Source organism: Pleurodeles waltl, chromosome 4_2 (genome assembly GCF_031143425.1).
Source record: "Pleurodeles waltl isolate 20211129_DDA chromosome 4_2, aPleWal1.hap1.20221129, whole genome shotgun sequence".
NCBI classification, from domain to species: domain Eukaryota; kingdom Metazoa; phylum Chordata; class Amphibia; order Caudata; family Salamandridae; genus Pleurodeles; species Pleurodeles waltl.
Window position 1 is genome coordinate 1,026,736,448 of NC_090443.1, and position 17,762 is coordinate 1,026,754,209.

The 17,762-nt window shown below is 50.4% G+C and overlaps 1 protein-coding gene across 1 annotated transcript in view; it reads right to left on the reverse strand.

The window, feature by feature from the left end:
• LOC138293626 (Golgi membrane protein 1-like) overlaps nt 1–16,281 on the reverse strand; it is a 132,541-nt gene extending 116,260 nt beyond the window's left edge. Inside the window, exon 1 of the mRNA XM_069232912.1 lies at nt 16,134–16,281. The gene's annotated coding sequence lies outside the window, so the exon portion shown is untranslated. The remainder of the gene's footprint in view (nt 1–16,133) is intronic.
• Between the last annotated feature and the right edge of the window lie 1,481 nt (nt 16,282–17,762).

The window sequence follows — 17,762 nt, forward strand, 5'->3', positions numbered from 1 at the left end:
TAGGTGGCTAAATGAAGAGACATTTCTCAAATCTCTACAAAGCCACGAAGCCAATAAACTCACACTGCATCAGAAAAACACCAAGATTCTGCTACTCAAAGCAGAAACAGTAACAACCCCCCCAGACACCTAAGTGACAATAGGTGTCACACAAGCAAATAAATAACATAAAACTAGACAGACTCGGATTTAGCACAATTATTCGTTAAATTATCAATAAAGGCAATTTCAGACTTCAGTCAGCAAAGTTCAAACTGTTCAGTCTGGCAATCACCTTAGGGCAGTTCCAACAGAGATTTTTTTAATGACTCATCACCCCCATCTACAAGAAGAAGTCACAAAGCCAGCAGACGTAGCTTTAGCGCAGTTCACACACACAGGCACGCAATACGCCGGGATGCACACACATATGCGGAGAGAACAAGTCAATAGTAAGTTACCATAGACAATATAATCAGTGCTTAATTTGTAAACAAATGAGTGCCGGTGCCCAAAGAGCTGCTCAGAGGCTTGCGTCGGCACTATCATATGTCGGTGTGCCGAATACCAAGGCTGCGTATTCTTGAATCCACCTCAGGCCTCTTTAATCCATTACCAGAGCCCCACTTCCCCCTTTATCTCACTCCTGCAAGCTTCTGCTTCTCTTTTTGTGACAGTTTTTCCATCTTTCTCTTCCTTTCCTCTTTGTGCATTTTTCTCTCTCTCTTGCTTTTGGCAAATGTTTGATGAGGAAAGATAAGTGCCAGTCCCCAGATATGAGTTCTGTTTGCCCCAACCAGCAACCACTGGCTCAAATTAAGCACTGAACATGATACAGGTACCTATACACACATGCAATGCACATAGGTGCATTTCTGCTCACATACAACACATACAGGGACACAGACTGCACACACACATGCACTGTGAGGTTCAGCGTTGCTGAGGGAATGTCGTCATGACAACCTGCTCCTCATTTTTATGGTCTGGCAGACCTGTTGTGTTTTCTGGTGCAAGAGACCCATGTCATGAGTATCCTGACCAGTGCGCTAACAGAGTGCTGACTCTCTAAAGTCCACCCACAGCGGAGGCACTCGTGTGGGTGACCACCATCCCTAGGTCATGGCACTGCTAATCACTGACCCCAGTGGTGGGACACAGGCCCTTTTTACCAGGAGCTCATTGAGGGGGGTGCCTACTGGCTTTCCTTGTTAAATCTTTGTGGTATGTCACAACAGAAATACAAAATAACAAAAAAAAAGGAGATTGGAGCTGACCCTGTGTTCCTGGCACTGATTTTGCCACCTCTGAAGTCAGGGGTAGCAAGTGGCAAGCCAGGGGGTCACAGCTGTGACCCCTAGCGACCCCTAGATGACGTCCATGGGTAGTTGTAGATAGCTCTCTCCCTTTTCCTGCATGTCCCCTGGTGGTGCTTCGATTCTCTTCTCCTCCTGGAATTCACTGTACAGCCAAGTGCACTGTCCAACTTTCCACACACATCCCAGCAGGGCCAGGTGTGACTTGGGCGTGACCAGCAGTTCGCCTCTTTGTTGAGCGGTGGCGCTCACCACTTTAGGAAATGCTGGGCTGTTGCTGCACCCTACGACCTGTGCTCTATGCTGAAGGCAGGGACTATGTATCTGCAAAAGGCAAGAAGACAATTCCACACTGTGATTGCCCTCAAGCTCTGGCTGCCTTAACTGGAGATGCATCTTTAAGGATTGGTCTCCCTCACATCTTTAGATTGAATGTCAAATTCAACTGGACACTTGGAACTGCTAAGTGTCCACAAGGCCGGATATAGGCATGTCCCTTCACAATATTCACTGTTCACCTTTTGACCTTTTGACTTGCTGAAGCTTGACACCAATAAAGGAAAGGGATTGTTGCAACCTCCCTGGGATGGATTAAGACAAAATCCAAGGAATGAGGAGAGGATCTATTCCGCTGAGCCCTGCTGAAGAGGAGGCAGACGGTTTTGCATGTTGAGGACCTGCCTTGCGTTGCCAGGACCTGACATCTCGCCTGCCACTGCTCCTGTGAGGTGATCTGCACAGCTAGGTCAGACCATGCATGGCGACAAAGCTTAGCATCCTTGCCTGACCCAAAGCTGAATAGGCAAACACTGCGGATACACGGCCATAGGTCGATCCTGCAAGGACCACCCCGTGAGGTGGCCTCACCCCACTGTGAGCCCCTGCACTCCACAAACATGAGGTTGATGCCCAGTCTCCTTCTGTGAGGTACTCATGGACGTAGAATTTGCTACGCCCCAAGTGACCTGATTAAATGGGGAGAATTGATGTGCCCCTGGAGTTTGACTTCTGCAGTTTATGCAGAGTACTGTATTAATGGAGTGTAGCCTTTGTACAGCTTCATAGGGCTCGTGTGGTGCAGCAGCACTCTCTAGAACAGTCAGGTAAGTAATTACTTAACCCTTACTGCATCATAGACAGAGTGTTGGTTTATGGTGTTAGGTATAGGTGGTAAGTTTGGTGTCATGTGGTGCAGCAGCTCTCTCTAGAACAGTCAGGTAAGTAATTACCTACCCTGTACTGCATTATAGACAGAATGTTGGTTTATAGTGTTAGGTATAGGTAGTAAGTTTGGTGTCATGTGTGAGGGTCAGAGTTGTACTCCAGTTGTGTCACAGCCAGCTTCCCGTTGCATTAAAACATGAAAGTAATGTGAGTGAGAGACAGGCTTAATTATAAGTCCCATTAGATCTGATAGACCATGTCTTACAGAACACCCAGTCTTTTTTTGCTTTTCAGGATTCTATAAGGTTCTTCATTATTGATATTCGTATTGGGAAGGCGTTCCAGAACTTTGATTTCTGTAAAAAGCTTCTACTAGTGAAGGATTTTGTCTGAAATCTGCAAGAGATAAAATCAGTTTTTTCCAACCTGGTTTCCTGCAGCTGGGCCGGTGACAGGGCTTCTGCCCAGCACATTTAAGGATGGAGAACAGGGGCTAAACATCTGAGCTGGACAGTGCTTAATTTGTGCTTGTTGTTTCCGGTGCTGAGCACCGGCACTTTTTTTTTAGGGCTTGGGCTTATTCTTCTGCCTCAAACATTTGCTGCGAGTAAAAGAACATATGGGAAAGACGGACGAAGGGAAAAACGAAAAAGCGTCACAAAGGGAGAAAGTAGAAAGCTGCCAGAGTGAGCTCAAGGGGCATCGAGTGGCTGTAAATGGATTGAAGAGGCCCGAGATATCTTCAGGATTATGCCGCCTCAGTATTCAGTGTTCGCACATTTAAATACAGCAGTCGTGTGTTTAAGCGGAGGGCTTTGGGCACCGGCACCTTTTTATTTACAAATTAAGCACTGGAGCTGGAGCAGGGTATGACTAATTTAAATTCTTTCCTTTTGGGGCACATCACAGCTACAATTGATGGCTAGCATTTCCAGTGTTTTATGAGCCTATGCTTAAGTGTTTACAGCACATGTGCATTAATTGATATGTTCACAGCTAGTGTAAGAAGGTGGGTTAATAATTGAGGTGGATGGTACGCCATCACAAGTAATAAAGTCACTAACCTCTTAAATCAAGACAAAAGTTTCAAAAATGTAATCCTGAGCTGAGCCCCTGGTAGCTATGGCAAGAGCAGACATGCTTAACTTGGTGAAAATCAGCAAAGCATTTATAAGTACCAAAACAGTTAAAAAGTCAAAAACACAAGATAATAAAAATCCCACTCCATTTTATGAAAGTATAGGGAAATGTAATAAATAAAACAATACCAAAACAACAAAAATCCAATCCACTCTTTGCAGATGACCTGCACCTAGGTGCGATTTGAGGCCGGCTGCGATGGAGAACCAGTTGGATGTACCAAGCAGGTTCACCCCTGCCGAAGATTTTTCGTTCTAACTTAGGCCCATATTTATACTTTTTTAGCCCTGCGTTTGTGTCATTTTTTTTACGCAAAAGCAGCACAAACTTGCAAAATACAATTGTATTTTGTAAGTTTGCACCGTTTTTGAGTAAAAAATCAGCGTAAATGCGGCGCTAAAAAAGTATAAATATGGGCCTTGGTCTTTGAATTATAAGATCTCATCCTCCAGAGGGGAAAGACACCAGGCTATATCCAGTATGGTCCCTTCAAACTCTGATAGGCATTGAGCGTTGTCCCGCTGAACCTGTTGAGTTTTAGCAGGAGAAGCTCTGAGTGGAAAAATTTTGCAACCAAAGAAATCCTCTCTTTGGCCGGATAACTTAGGCACCTTTGCTCATATTTCTATCTTTGTAATTATTCTCCTCTTTGGAGCTCAGATTCCTTCAGCATGGTAGAACATTTCTGGACACTCCCTAATCAATGGAGTAAAAGTTCTGGGGGGCTGTTCCCAGAAGGGTTGCACCAAAGTCATTTAAACTTGCCATGAGGGTCCGCTGAACTGGATTTTCAGGTGGTAAAAAGTTTCGAGCAGGACCAGCCCAATTTTCGTTACAGGGAAGTTGCAGCCTTGCTGCAGATTTGGCACTTGGTCCCTATCCTCCGGAGATCTAGAAGTCCAGAATATTTCTAAATCCTATTTCTCGGAGAGTATTGGAGAAGTTCAGCCCAGGACCCCAGGGACACCACTTAGGGTTCAGAACGTATTCTAGCAGAGACCACCAGCATGGTCCAGTCCAGATCCAGTTGTAACAGGTCAGATAGGAACTTCAGAAAAAAACCCTTTTTACATCTTTTTGTGTCCCTGTAGCTGCAGAAGAGGTCAGCCAAATGACCCGTGGGGCCCACTTCTTTGGGATACAAAAGCGACTGGGTCCTGCCTTCAGGTATCCTCATAGGTCTCGAACAGCAGCTGAGGTCTTTCGTCTGTTCCTTCACATATCCAGAAAGTGTTACAAAGAGCTGGTAGGGAGGTCCGTGAGTGTACAGTAAAGTAAACAGTGGGTGGGGTGACTCCTGCATACTCCCCACCCAATGAAGAAAATGTTCTAGGGGCGAGAGACAACTGTACCCACTTTTACAGCACATCCTATTTGCCTTACTGTGAACTACACCAGAGTGCACTATTCAAAAGGAAATTCAAGATGGCACGGGTCTTCTGCCCTTGGTGGGAGCTTGTGCACCAATCAGAGGTGTGTTAAGGGAAATGAGCAGTCCCCTCCTCCTAGGCTACACCAAACTCATTCTGTGACCAGATCCCCCTCCCACTGAGATGCTGCCAAACTGGTTAACTTGGGCCTAAAAATCAAAGGCTTCCCCTTTCTCAGGTCTCTCTTTACCCTGAAATATGAATGGGCAGGCTAAACCTCTTTCAATTTCAAGTTAATAATGTTTCTGGAACTTCCCAACTCCCCTTCTCGAGCTGATTTGCATAGCACTCTCCACACCCAGCCCATCCTGTCACCAGGCTTAAGCCACTGTCTCTGCTCTAGGAGTAATTTTCACAACTCATTAAGGTCAAGCACTGTCAGGGCATTTACTGTAAGACTGATGCAAACACGCTTCCAAGAGATTCAGGCATGGAAGAGGCAACGTTCTAAAGGCTACTTTTCCTGAATAGTAATTAAAAATCTAACTTCACCATTGAACTGGATGTTTAATAACTATTAAAAAAATTATGGTTGAACCATTTCTGGCACTTGTCCTAATCCCAAGACAGCAACATTGATATTTTAATCTGTACTTTAGTTTTAGTCATTGGACAGCCAGAGTGTACGACCATTTAAATAGATTTGGGGTGCTTGTTGGTGTAGGCAACATTACAGCTCTAAAAGCCCAACTTTTAAATACAATGCATCCTTCCCTGTGGGCTACTTGGCCTACATAGGAAGGGTTTTCCCCACCAAAAGGGTTATTTTGACAGGTTGGGCTGTGGGTTTAAACTGCACAAGTCAGACTACAGTGATGCTGCGGCTCACAAATAACATGCAACGTTCTATACCATGGGTGTAATTTCTACACTATATACTACGGCCTTATGTGACTTAGATATGCCAATCAGGTATTAGCCAAGTTTTACGTTTTATGGTTCTTAGCACATACACTGGGCACTGGACGGCAGCACCCCAGTGTGCAGAGTATAAAACCCAGCAATACAATTCAGCTACAAAATGGAGGTGACTATGCAAAAGGGGGCATTTTCTCACACATAGCTATTGCTAAAAAATGTAACTGCGTTTCAGTTGCTCCCCCATCTTCCATTTCATCTACTAACTCATATCTAACACCTTCAATGATCCATAACCTTTTCCCGCGAATTACAATGAAATCCCCCAAAACTTTCAGTGTAACTGTTTGGCACTTGAAAATCTCACTTTCTGTTGTGTGTTTTCAACACTGACAACAAGGGTGAAAAGTTTAGGTTTCCTGCCAACTTCCAAGGCACTCATTTTTGACCTAGGAAGGAGTGATGCATGGGTGAGGGGCCAGCAGTATTCAAACCAACTCAAAAGCACTCATTTTATCAACATTTAAAGAAAGGGTGAAAGTGAGAGAAGCAAATTGGAATCAAATTAACAGCAGCAATGTTAGCATTTGGCAGCTCACACACCGTGCTCTCTTGCATTGTGGGTTTTTGCATGGCTTCAGCACAGGTAGCTTTGGTTGCACCGCACAGAGATCCTTCATTGCCGCACACAGAGTACAAACATTAGAGGCAATATCGGTACCCTGCAAATCCAAGGTCATCATGTTAGGTTATGTTGGATTTTGGTATTGTATTTTACAGTGCTTAATTTGTAAATAAAAATGTGCCGGTACACAAAGCCCTCCTCTGAAACACACGGCTGCTTCAATTAAATGTATCAACACGGAATACTGAGGCTCCGTAATCCTGAAGCCATCTCGGGTCGGGCCTCGTCAATCCATTTACAGCCACTCCCTGCCGCTTCAGCTCACTCTTGCAGCTTTCTGCTTTCTTCCTTTATGATGCTTTTTTGTTTTTCTCTTCCTCTGTCTTTCCCATATGTGTCTTTTGCTCGCAGTAAATACTTGAGGCAGAAGAATAAGCGCTGGCCCTCAAAAATAAGTGCCGGTGCTCTGCACCGGAAACAACAAACACAAATTAAGCACTGGTATTTTAGCCTATTTAATCTTATGTTACATTATGTTGGTTTGTATTGGGTATGTTATGCCACCAGTGATAATGCAGCCACCTTAGAAGAATCACCAACTCCTGGATTACTATTGGAAGCAGATTAATAATAAATACTCAGGTATCCCAAGAAGATCACAGAGCCCAAGAGACATGTTCCATAGCAGCACAACAAGGAGCTTCTATTGCGCGAAGGTTAACATTGATGTACATCCCGCTAATACTCACTCCTAGACACAGAAAAATACAAAACAAAACCCAGAATGAAGAGCTTCAGGCTGCTAGTGTGACACTGCACTGCAGCAGATCAGGTGCTCACAGGGAAGACTGCCAAACACAAACTCAGGGTCAAGGGTTGCAGGCTGGAGACAGGAAGAGGGCAGCACAAGCAGACCTGAGAGGCAGAGCCAGACCGGATGTGTCAACAGTGTCCTTATAGAATCAGAATCACTTCCGGTTTCACTGCCCCAGGTATGCAGAACCTGGAAATACACTTCAGGGTCACAGGCTTCACCACTCAGGAGTCCACAGGAGTGCAACAAACACTGCACTCTTTTTCGGCAGCACCACACAACTTCTGCCCAATCAAATGCTGTCATTAAGGGAAACGTGGACGAATCCGAGTCTCTCTGACAGTTGTGCTTCCTAAAGTTTTTTTTTTCTGTTGATCACACAAGTTTTACCGACAGCTCTGCTGCCAAGCCAGACTTTAAAAGTACATCTCAGAAGTAGTAAAACACATCCAATAAGGTGCTTACAAACATTCACAATAGCACGATGCATTAACTTAAGTACATTAATGCTTCAAAAATAAAATATGGACTGAAGTCCACTTGCTATGTATTTGAATCTAGGTTACACATTCATGCAGAACTTTGCCCAAGTGGGGACAGGAATACATTTAGGTCTGGTCACGACTGTAGATTCTCAAAACATCACCACTGTACATACCAAGCCCATGACAGGGGCCGTAGTCCACTCTCAGCAGCAATGAGGGCGTGATTGGTGCACCCCTGCAGCTCACGGTACACTTCCAGGACCTCATTCATGTCAAAGATGGAGTAGGCCTCTGCACATGCTGTATCAGTGTGAGCCTCGAGCCAAAATCATAAACCACTATACAAGATAGTTGCAATCGGGCACTCAGAACATAGCAACATGACTGCACACCTCGCAGGGAGCATTCCGGGTCCAACAGCATGTTCAGGCAATATTATGTTTTTCCCAAAATTAATATGGCTTATCTGATGGTCTTTTCACCTACCTATATGTTTAGTTGACTCCTGTAAATGTTATTTTGTGAATAGTGACAAAGTGCATATTTGTGTCTCAATGTAGAATCATTAGTGCAAATATACATTATTTCCTACCGTCTCTACACAGTGCACACATGCAGGAACAGCCGCTCCTCACTTTCTAAATGGTGAGTAGCTTGGACGTTTCATCTTTTTTTCACATGAGTGATGGAGTGCTACCAAGGAAAGGCAACACTCCCTGTGACCTGGTGGCTGCCTTGCTCAAGGAGATATGCTGTATGTCCTGGGAGCTGCGAGTGGCCAAGAGCCCTTCCCATGGGGCAGAATATTTGAATAGACGGAGCTGCTGAGGGAACTGCGGAGCTGATGAGAGGCCTCGAGGTCACAAGTAACAGCCCTGCTAGAAGATTTCAGAGGGAAAAAAGGTTCACCAGCTATAGCGCCTGAAGTGGCAGTACCTTGGCACTTTCCTGATTTCTTGGTAGTACAGCTGGGGGGCTTCTCACCACTGGCCCTTGCTGTTTCGATGGTGCACCTGCATTACTTTCGCCCTACAATTTCACTCATCCTGCATCCCTTCCCACTGCTCAAGCACAATTCCAGCAGCTCAATGCAGTTCAGCAGAAAACAAAACACAAAAACATCTACAGTCACCCCCTGTAATCTCATCAAGGCTCCATCAATCCCTCATCATTGCTGCAAATACGTGTGGGCAGCAGAAGACTAGCTCTGCAGTCAGTCCATCCAGAACAGACAGCAACTCACTGAACGTGGGTATTTTTCCAAAGGAACTCTAAGGGGGTCAGCCGCCGGGCTGGAGATATATATCGCCGGCGGTATCATGACCCCGCATACCGCCATGATTTCTGTGGCTTTTTGACCGCCACGAAAACCATGGCGGTAGGCACTATCAGTGCCAGGGAATTCCTTCCCTGGCACTGATAGGAGTCTCCCCTGCCCCTGCCCCCTTCACCCTCCCCAGAGTCCTCCCCCATCCCCAACCCTCCTCCCCAGACCCCCCGACTTCAGACACACACCTTCATTCACACACGCATACACACACTCATACCCACATTCATCCATGCATTCATACATCCCTTAACACACATCCGCACGCACTAACATACATACAAGCACACACGCATTCACACAACACAACATGCACACACTCACACCCCCAAACATGCACACTCCTCCTCACACCTGGCGGCCAAAGCTTGGAACAAACTTCCGCTGAGCTTCAGGACCACCTCATCGCTCCGGAGATTCAGGAAAGGACTCAAGACGATCAGATCACCACGAAGCAGTCAGCAACTCCAGCGCCTCGAGACCCTTACGGTGACTTGCCACGCTTTATAAATCCTTGATTGATTGATTGATTAACCTCTGCACAGTAACAGACTGTTTTCAGTCAAGAGGATAGAATGATTGAAAGGTCTGCCTCAAAACACAAACCTACATTTAAAGGAAATTATCCGATTTCAGATTACCAAAACGTATTCTAGTATGGCTGAGGCACAGAAACAGCAGTGATTTCCACATGGGGGGGTTTTAAAAACTGCAGTGGATTAAAAAATGGAGTCCCAGCACAGCTATTTCTTGAACGCTCCCTTGCCTTTGATAATGTTCATCATTCCATGCTCCTTCAGAGACCTGACAACCTCAGAGAGGGGGCGCAGGACTGAGACGGATTGCCCCTCTCCAATCAGACCCATCGACCTCTCACACCTCCCTTCCGGTCAGCGCCATTCAGTTCACAACTAATGCCCCAAACATCTCCGCCCCTCTTTAACATTTACCTGAGGTCTCTCCTGCACCCAGTGGTAAGGAAACTTGAGGGGCCCCCCTGCGAAGTCCCTGGAGGGGCTCCCCTGCCTCCTGGTCCCAGTCAGGGGGCTGCCGCCTGTGTGCTGAGTACTGTGCTGAAGGCCCTCCCTTAGGGTCACCAGACGTCCCGGATTTCCCCTAGACAGTCCCTGTTTATAGAGGACTGTCCCGGTGTCCCCACGCTTCTCTTAATTTTAAACAAATGTGCCGGTTTTTGGGACAAACGTCAGATTACCTAGGGAAGTGTAAATTAAAGGCATGCTCTCCTTTAACAGATGCCTACAAAGTATGTAATACAGTGCTTAATTTGTACTTGTTGTTTCCGGTGCTGAGCACCGGCACTTAATTTTGAGGGCCTTATGACCTTATAAGCCTGAGAGGCTTATTATTCTGCCCTAAGCATTTGCTGCGAGCAAAAGACACATGGGAAAGACGGAGGAAGAGAAAAACGAAAAGGCTTCACAAAAGGAGAAAGTAGAAAGCTGCAAGAGTGAGCTGAAAGGGCAGGGAGTGGCTTTAAATGGATTGAAGAGACCAAGTGGGCTTCAGGATTACGCAGCCTCAGTATTCCATGTTCGCACATTTAATTGCAGCAGCCGCGTGTTTAAGAGGAGGGCGATGGGCACCGGCACGTTTTTATTTACAAATTAAGCACTGATGCAATCATTAAAATAGTTTATCTATAACTGCCAGGTAACACAGCACCCTGTCTGGTACCAGTAGAGAGACTAGTGGGGAGCAGAGAGAGGCTGGTGGGGGGCGGGTTGGGAGGTCAAGCCATAGCTAATTTTATATGTGTAATCTTGTAAATGTGTGTGTGGCATATATATATATATATATATATATGCTACGCAAAAAACGGGACAGGCCAGATATAGAAGTGAGTGTAAAGTCTTCAGTCCTTCTTTTATGTCTGACCTGTCCCGGTTTTTGCTCCTCAAAATCTGGTCACCCTACCCTTCCTCCCAGAGCTCAGGCTGCCCCCCACCACCCCCAGCCACCCGGTGCGGGAGCTGTGAGGGCCATTGCTAGGTCACTGTTTGCACCCCATCCCCTTCTTCAATCTCAGGTGTTACCGCCAAGCTGGTGATAAACAAATCATGCTTAATTACAAAAAACATCCGACTGTGACTCGTAGTCAGTCGGAGGAGAGTCAAACAATGTATGATATCTAAGGACAGCGAAATAAAATCGAAATATCCATGCGCAGTAAATAGGTCAAACCCCATCCAAATAACCTGGCCTCCGCATGTAGGCCCCCCACCAAAAAACTGAGCCCAAGTGCGGGAACTGGGGATAGATAGTCACTCCAGCCTGTCAGTCATAATACGATGGGGCTTGTCCAACACTTCAAAGTGCATTGTGACACTTCCCCTCATATCGCCCACATTGCTGGAAATGCTTGTTTTGCCCCTTGAACTGGAAGAGTTACCCCCAAAGCCCTCCCATCAAAGGTCAAGTCTAGTTGTCTCCCTGCCTGGGCACGTTACTTTCTCTCCATATGCCTCGAGTCACTTGTTTACTACAAAGCTAGCGCCTAGAGGGGATTCTGTGCGCTATACAAGACCATTCCTTCGAGCCAGAGGCGGAAAGGCAGGCTCAGATCGGATCTCAGTGTGATGGGCGCAGAATTAGACAGCCTGAGAGTAGAGACGGATACAGGCAGACGTGGGGAGTTAAAAAGATGAGCCGAGGTGGCGGAGGCAACGGCGGGGAGAGAGGCGGAGATGGAAACAGAAAGATCGGTACAGAGACAGGGTGATTAATGGGCAGAAAGAGACACATCGCGTGTCATGAGAGAGACGGAGCTTGACTAAGGGAAACAGAAAAACACAGGGAGGAAGAGACCCAAATTCACAAACCAACGGGAGAGAGACAAATACGAGGAAGGACAGAGACTAGTCAGAGGAGATGTGGTGTACTGGCGGACTAAAAACCAGGAGACTGTGGTTTGAATCCCAGCGCTCATACACGACACGCAATGTGTGATCCTAGGCAAATCGCGTCCTCGTTCTGTGCCTCGGTTCCTCTTGTCAAACAGTGGGTGTTCTAGGAGGGTTTGCGGACGCATTCACCTATAGACAGGCATACATAGGATAGACAAGGCACAAGCAGAGGCAGGTAAATGGAATTGTTTATACAGGTGTTTGTAAGGAGCTGCATGCCGCGTAAATATCGCTTCAGGGCTCTAGGATAAAAGTGAAATAAAGAAAGGGTGCTGCCCACCTTCCTGCGGTACCCCTGAGAGCGGAGCAGGTGCTGCGTGCTCCCTGCCCGGGCGCACAAAGGAGGGTGAGCTGTGGGTTACTCTGCCCAGAGGGGTGCTGTCCACCTACTTGCGGTACCCCTGAGAATGAAGCAGAGGCCGTGTGCCTCCTGCCCGGACACAGAAGGGAGGGTGAGGGTCACTGCCCGGAGGGGTGCTGCCCACCTACCTGAGAGTGGAGCTGGTCTGCTGGCACACTGGGGGGAGGGGTGCAGCGTGCCCTCTGCCTGCGGTACCCCTGAGAGTGGAGCTGGTCACTGGGAGAGGAGGGTGAGGGTCACTCTACCCATAGGGGTGCTGCCACCTACCTGAGAGCGGAGCTTGTCTGCTGGCACACAAAGGAGGGTGAGGGTCACCGAGTCTGCCCAGAGGGGTACTGCCCACCTACCTGAGAGTGGAGCTGGTCTGCTGGCTGGTGGCACACTGGGGGAAGGGGGTGCAGCGTGCCCTCTGCCTGCGGTACCCCTGAGAGTGGAGCTGGTCTGCTGGCTGGTGGCACACTGGGGGAAGGGGGTGCAGCGTGCCCTCTGCCTGCGGTACCCCTGAGAGTGGAGCTGGTCTGCTGGCACACTGGGGGAGGAGGGATGGTGCCCACCTACCTGCGGTACCCCTGAGAGTAGAGCTGGTCACTGTGAGAGGAGGGTGAGGTTCACCCTACCCGGATAGGTGCTGCCCACCTACCTGAGAGTGGAGCTGGTCTGCTGGCACACTGGGGGGAGGGGGTGCAGCGTGCCCCCTGCCTGCGGTACCCCTGAGTGGAGCTTGTCTGCTGGCACACAAAAGAGGGTGAGGGTCACTGGGTATTCCCAGAGGGGTGCTGCCCACCTACCTGAGAGTGGAGCTGGTCTGCTGGCACACTGGGGGGAGGGGGTGCAGCGTGCCCCTTGTCTGCGGTACCCCTGACTGTGGAGCTGGTCTGCTGGCACACAAAGGAGGGTGAGGGTCACTGAGTCTGCCCAGAGGGGTACTGCCCACCTACCTGAGAGTGGAGCTGGTCTGCTGGCACACTGGGGGGAGGGGGTGCAGCGTGCCCCCTGCCTGCGGTACCCCTGAGAGTGGAGCTGGTCTGCTGGCACACAAAGGAGGGTGAGGGTCACTGAGTCTGCCCAGAGGGGTACTGCCCACCTACCTGAGAGTGGAGCTGGTCTGCTGGCACACTGGGGGGAGGGGGTGCAGCGTGCCCTCTGCCTGCGGTACCCCTGAGAGTGGAGTAGAAGCTGTGTGCCCCTTGTCTGCGGTACCCCTGAGAGTGGAGCTGGTCTGCTGGCACACAAAGGAGGGTGAGGGTCACTGAGTCTGCCCAGAGGGGTACTGCCCACCTACCTGAGAGTGGAGCTGGTCTGCTGGCACACTGGGGGGAGGGGGTGCAGCGTGCCCCCTGCCTGCGGTACCCCTGAGTGGAGCTTGTCTGCTGGCACACAAAGGAGGGTGAGGGTCACTGGGTATTCCCAGAGGGGTGCTGCCCACCTACCTGAGAGTGGAGCTGGTCTGCTGGCACACTGGGGGGAGGGGGTGCAGCGTGCCCTCTGCCTGCGGTACCCCTGAGAGTGGAGCTGGTCTGCTGGCACACAAAGGAGGGTGAGGGTCACTGAGTCTGCCCAGAGGGGTACTGCCCACCTACCTGAGAGTGGAGCTGGTCTGCTGGCACACTGGGGGGAGGGGGTGCAGCGTGCCCCCTGCCTGCGGTACCCCTGAGTGGAGCTTGTCTGCTGGCACACAAAGGAGGGTGAGGGTCACTGGGTATTCCCAGAGGGGTGCTGCCCACCTACCTGAGAATGGAGATGGTCTGCTGGCACACTGGGGGGAGGGGGTGCAGCGTACCCCCTGCCTGCGGTACCCCTGAGACTGGAGTAGAAGCTGTGTGCCCCTTGTCTGCGGTACCCCTGAGAGTGGAGCTGGTCTGCTGGCACACAAAGGAGGGTGAGGGTCACTGAGTCTGCCCAGAGGGGTGCTGCCCACCTACCTGAGAGTGGAGCTGGTCTGCTGGCACACTGGGGGGAGGGGGTACAGCGTGCCCTCTGCTTGCGGTACCCCTGAGAGTGGAGCTGGTCTGCTGGCACACAAAGGAGGGTGAGGGTCACTGAGTCTGCCCAGAGGGGTGCTGCCCACCTACCTGAGAGTGGAGCTGGTCTGCTGGCACACAAAGGAGGGTGAGGGTCACTGGGTATTCCCAGAGGGGTGCTGCCCACCTACCTGAGAGTGGAGCTGGTCTGCTGGCACACTGGGGGTAGGGGGTGCAGCGTGCCCTCTGCTTGCGGTACCCCTGAGAGTGGAGCTGGTCTGCTGGCACACAAAGGAGGGTGAGGGTCACTGAGTCTGCCCAGAGGGGTGCTGCCCACCTACCTGAGAGTGGAGCTGGTCTGCTGGCACACAAAGGAGGGTGAGGGTCACTGAGTCTGCCCAGAGGGGTACTGCCCACCTACCTGAGAGTGGAGCTGGTCTGCTGGCACACTGGGGGGAGGGGGTGCAGCGTGCCCCCTGCCTGCGGTACCCCTGAGTGGAGCTTGTCTGCTGGCACACAAAGGAGGGTGAGGGTCACTGGGTATTCCCAGAGGGGTGCTGCCCACCTACCTGAGAATGGAGATGGTCTGCTGGCACACTGGGGGGAGGGGGTGCAGCGTACCCCCTGCCTGCGGTACCCCTGAGACTGGAGTAGAAGCTGTGTGCCCCTTGTCTGCGGTACCCCTGAGAGTGGAGCTGGTCTGCTGGCACACAAAGGAGGGTGAGGGTCACTGAGTCTGCCCAGAGGGGTGCTGCCCACCTACCTGAGAGTGGAGCTGGTCTGCTGGCACACTGGGGGGAGGGGGTACAGCGTGCCCTCTGCTTGCGGTACCCCTGAGAGTGGAGCTGGTCTGCTGGCACACAAAGGAGGGTGAGGGTCACTGAGTCTGCCCAGAGGGGTGCTGCCCACCTACCTGAGAGTGGAGCTGGTCTGCTGGCACACAAAGGAGGGTGAGGGTCACTGGGTATTCCCAGAGGGGTGCTGCCCACCTACCTGAGAGTGGAGCTGGTCTGCTGGCACACTGGGGGTAGGGGGTGCAGCGTGCCCTCTGCTTGCGGTACCCCTGAGAGTGGAGCTGGTCTGCTGGCACACAAAGGAGGGTGAGGGTCACTGAGTCTGCCCAGAGGGGTGCTGCCCACCTACCTGAGAGTGGAGCTGGTCTGCTGGCACACAAAGGAGGGTGAGGGTCACTGAGTCTGCCCAGAGGGGTACTGCCCACCTACCTGAGAGTGGAGCTGGTCTGCTGGCACACTGGGGGGAGGGGGTGCAGCGTGCCCCCTGCCTGCGGTACCCCTGAGTGGAGCTTGTCTGCTGGCACACAAAGGAGGGTGAGGGTCACTGGGTATTCCCAGAGGGGTGCTGCCCACCTACCTGAGAGTGGAGCTGGTCTGCTGGCACACTGGGGGGAGGGGGTACAGCGTGCCCTCTGCTTGCGGTACCCCTGAGAGTGGAGCTGGTCTGCTGGCACACAAAGGAGGGTGAGGGTCACTGAGTCTGCCCAGAGGGGTGCTGCCCACCTACCTGAGAGTGGAGCTGGTCTGCTGGCACACAAAGGAGGGTGAGGGTCACTGAGTCTGCCCAGAGGGGTACTGCCCACCTACCTGAGAGTGGAGCTGGTCTGCTGGCACACTGGGGGGAGGGGGTGCAGCGTGCCCCCTGCCTGCGGTACCCCTGAGTGGAGCTTGTCTGCTGGCACACAAAGGAGGGTGAGGGTCACTGGGTATTCCCAGAGGGGTGCTGCCCACCTACCTGAGAGTGGAGCTGGTCTGCTGGCACACTGGGGGGAGGGGGTGCAGCGTGCCCTCTGCTTGCGGTACCCCTGAGAGTGGAGCTGGTCTAGCTGCTGGCACTCGCAGGCGAGGCCCGGGACCGTCTGCACGAGGAAGTGACTTACTGCAGCTCCGGGCAGGACTTGCCCCACAGGTTCCCTCTGCGGTCCGGCAGCGCGGTGGTTAATGAGTCTCCAGGGACGCCGGCCATGCAGTCGGGCAGGTTTTTCTGCTGCTGAGAACTGTACCTCTCACTTCCTGCTGGTGACAGGGACAGGGGGTAGCCTTCTCAGATAGAGTGGGGGGTGTGAAGCTCAGATTTCGCGACAGGCAGGCAGGGCATCAGGGGGTGCTTAGAGGCAGCGTGTATTGTTAGACACACCGGCCATTATTTATACTTTTTTTTGCGCCGCATTTGCGCCACTTTTTGACGCAAAAACGGCGCCAGCGCTTAATTTGTAAATAAAGACGTGCCGGTGCCCAAAGCCCCCTCTTAAACACCGGGCTTCTGCAATTAAATGTGGGAACACGGAAAACAGAGGCAGCGTAATGCTGAAGCCACTTCGGGCCTCTTCAATTCTTTTAAAGCCACTCCCTGCCCCTTCAGTTCACTCTTGCAGCTTTCTGCTTTCTTCCATTGTGACGCTTTTTCGTTTTTCTCTTCATTCGTCTTTCCCATCTGTGTCTTTTGCTAGCAGTAAATGCTTGAAGCAGAAAAACAAGCGCCAGTAAAGGAAACAACAAGCACAAATTAAGCACTGAGTGGCACAAACTTACAAAATACAATTGTATTTTGCAAGTTTGCGGCACTTTTGCGTCAAAAAATGATGCAAATGAGGCGCAAAAAAAGTATAAGTATGGGCCTAAATTGTATTTTGCAAGTTTGCGCTGCTTTTGCGTCAAAAAATGACGCAAATGTGGTGCTAAAAAAGTATAAATATGGGCCAATGTTTTTCTAACTAACCCACGTTTTTAAGCTCTTCAAAACAGACGAGAAAGTGTGTGTCCGTTTGTGTATATTTAAAAATCTCAGGTGAAATTTGACAGGCACCTCACCATACCTGACTGAAAGCACTTGAACCCAACAATTTTACGAAGTAACACATTTTTAGGGGGGTGTAACACCCTAAACACCCTCCTACCGAAGCTACGCCCCTTTATAGGGGCACCCCACTGCCCCAAACTCCACTCCCCCCAAATTCACAACAATATAGTGGGAGGGCGGCTGTACAGAGGCATGGGTTACTGGGCGAACGAGGGCGCAGATGTCTGGATATAAACGTTCTTCTAGTCCTTAAACGTTTGCTATTTTTAAGTGAGGTGGGCCAAAACCCCAAATTCTAGTTTCCAGTGTGAACAGGTAAAACTCTGGATCCAACTGGTGCCCCCACCAACTGGCCTCTTGGGACTGGTACCTTACTGGCCTAGCTTGGGTGCCAGCCCTTCCAAGCACCCGCGGTGACTCACCTTGGCCCCAGTCCAATGACCCTAAAATAAGAGCTCGGCGCACGTTTTGGTGACTACAGCTCCCAACCTGCCACCTTCTTCAGGGCCAGCATTCACTTAAAATACTAAGGGGCATATTTATACTTGTTTTGTGCCGAATTTA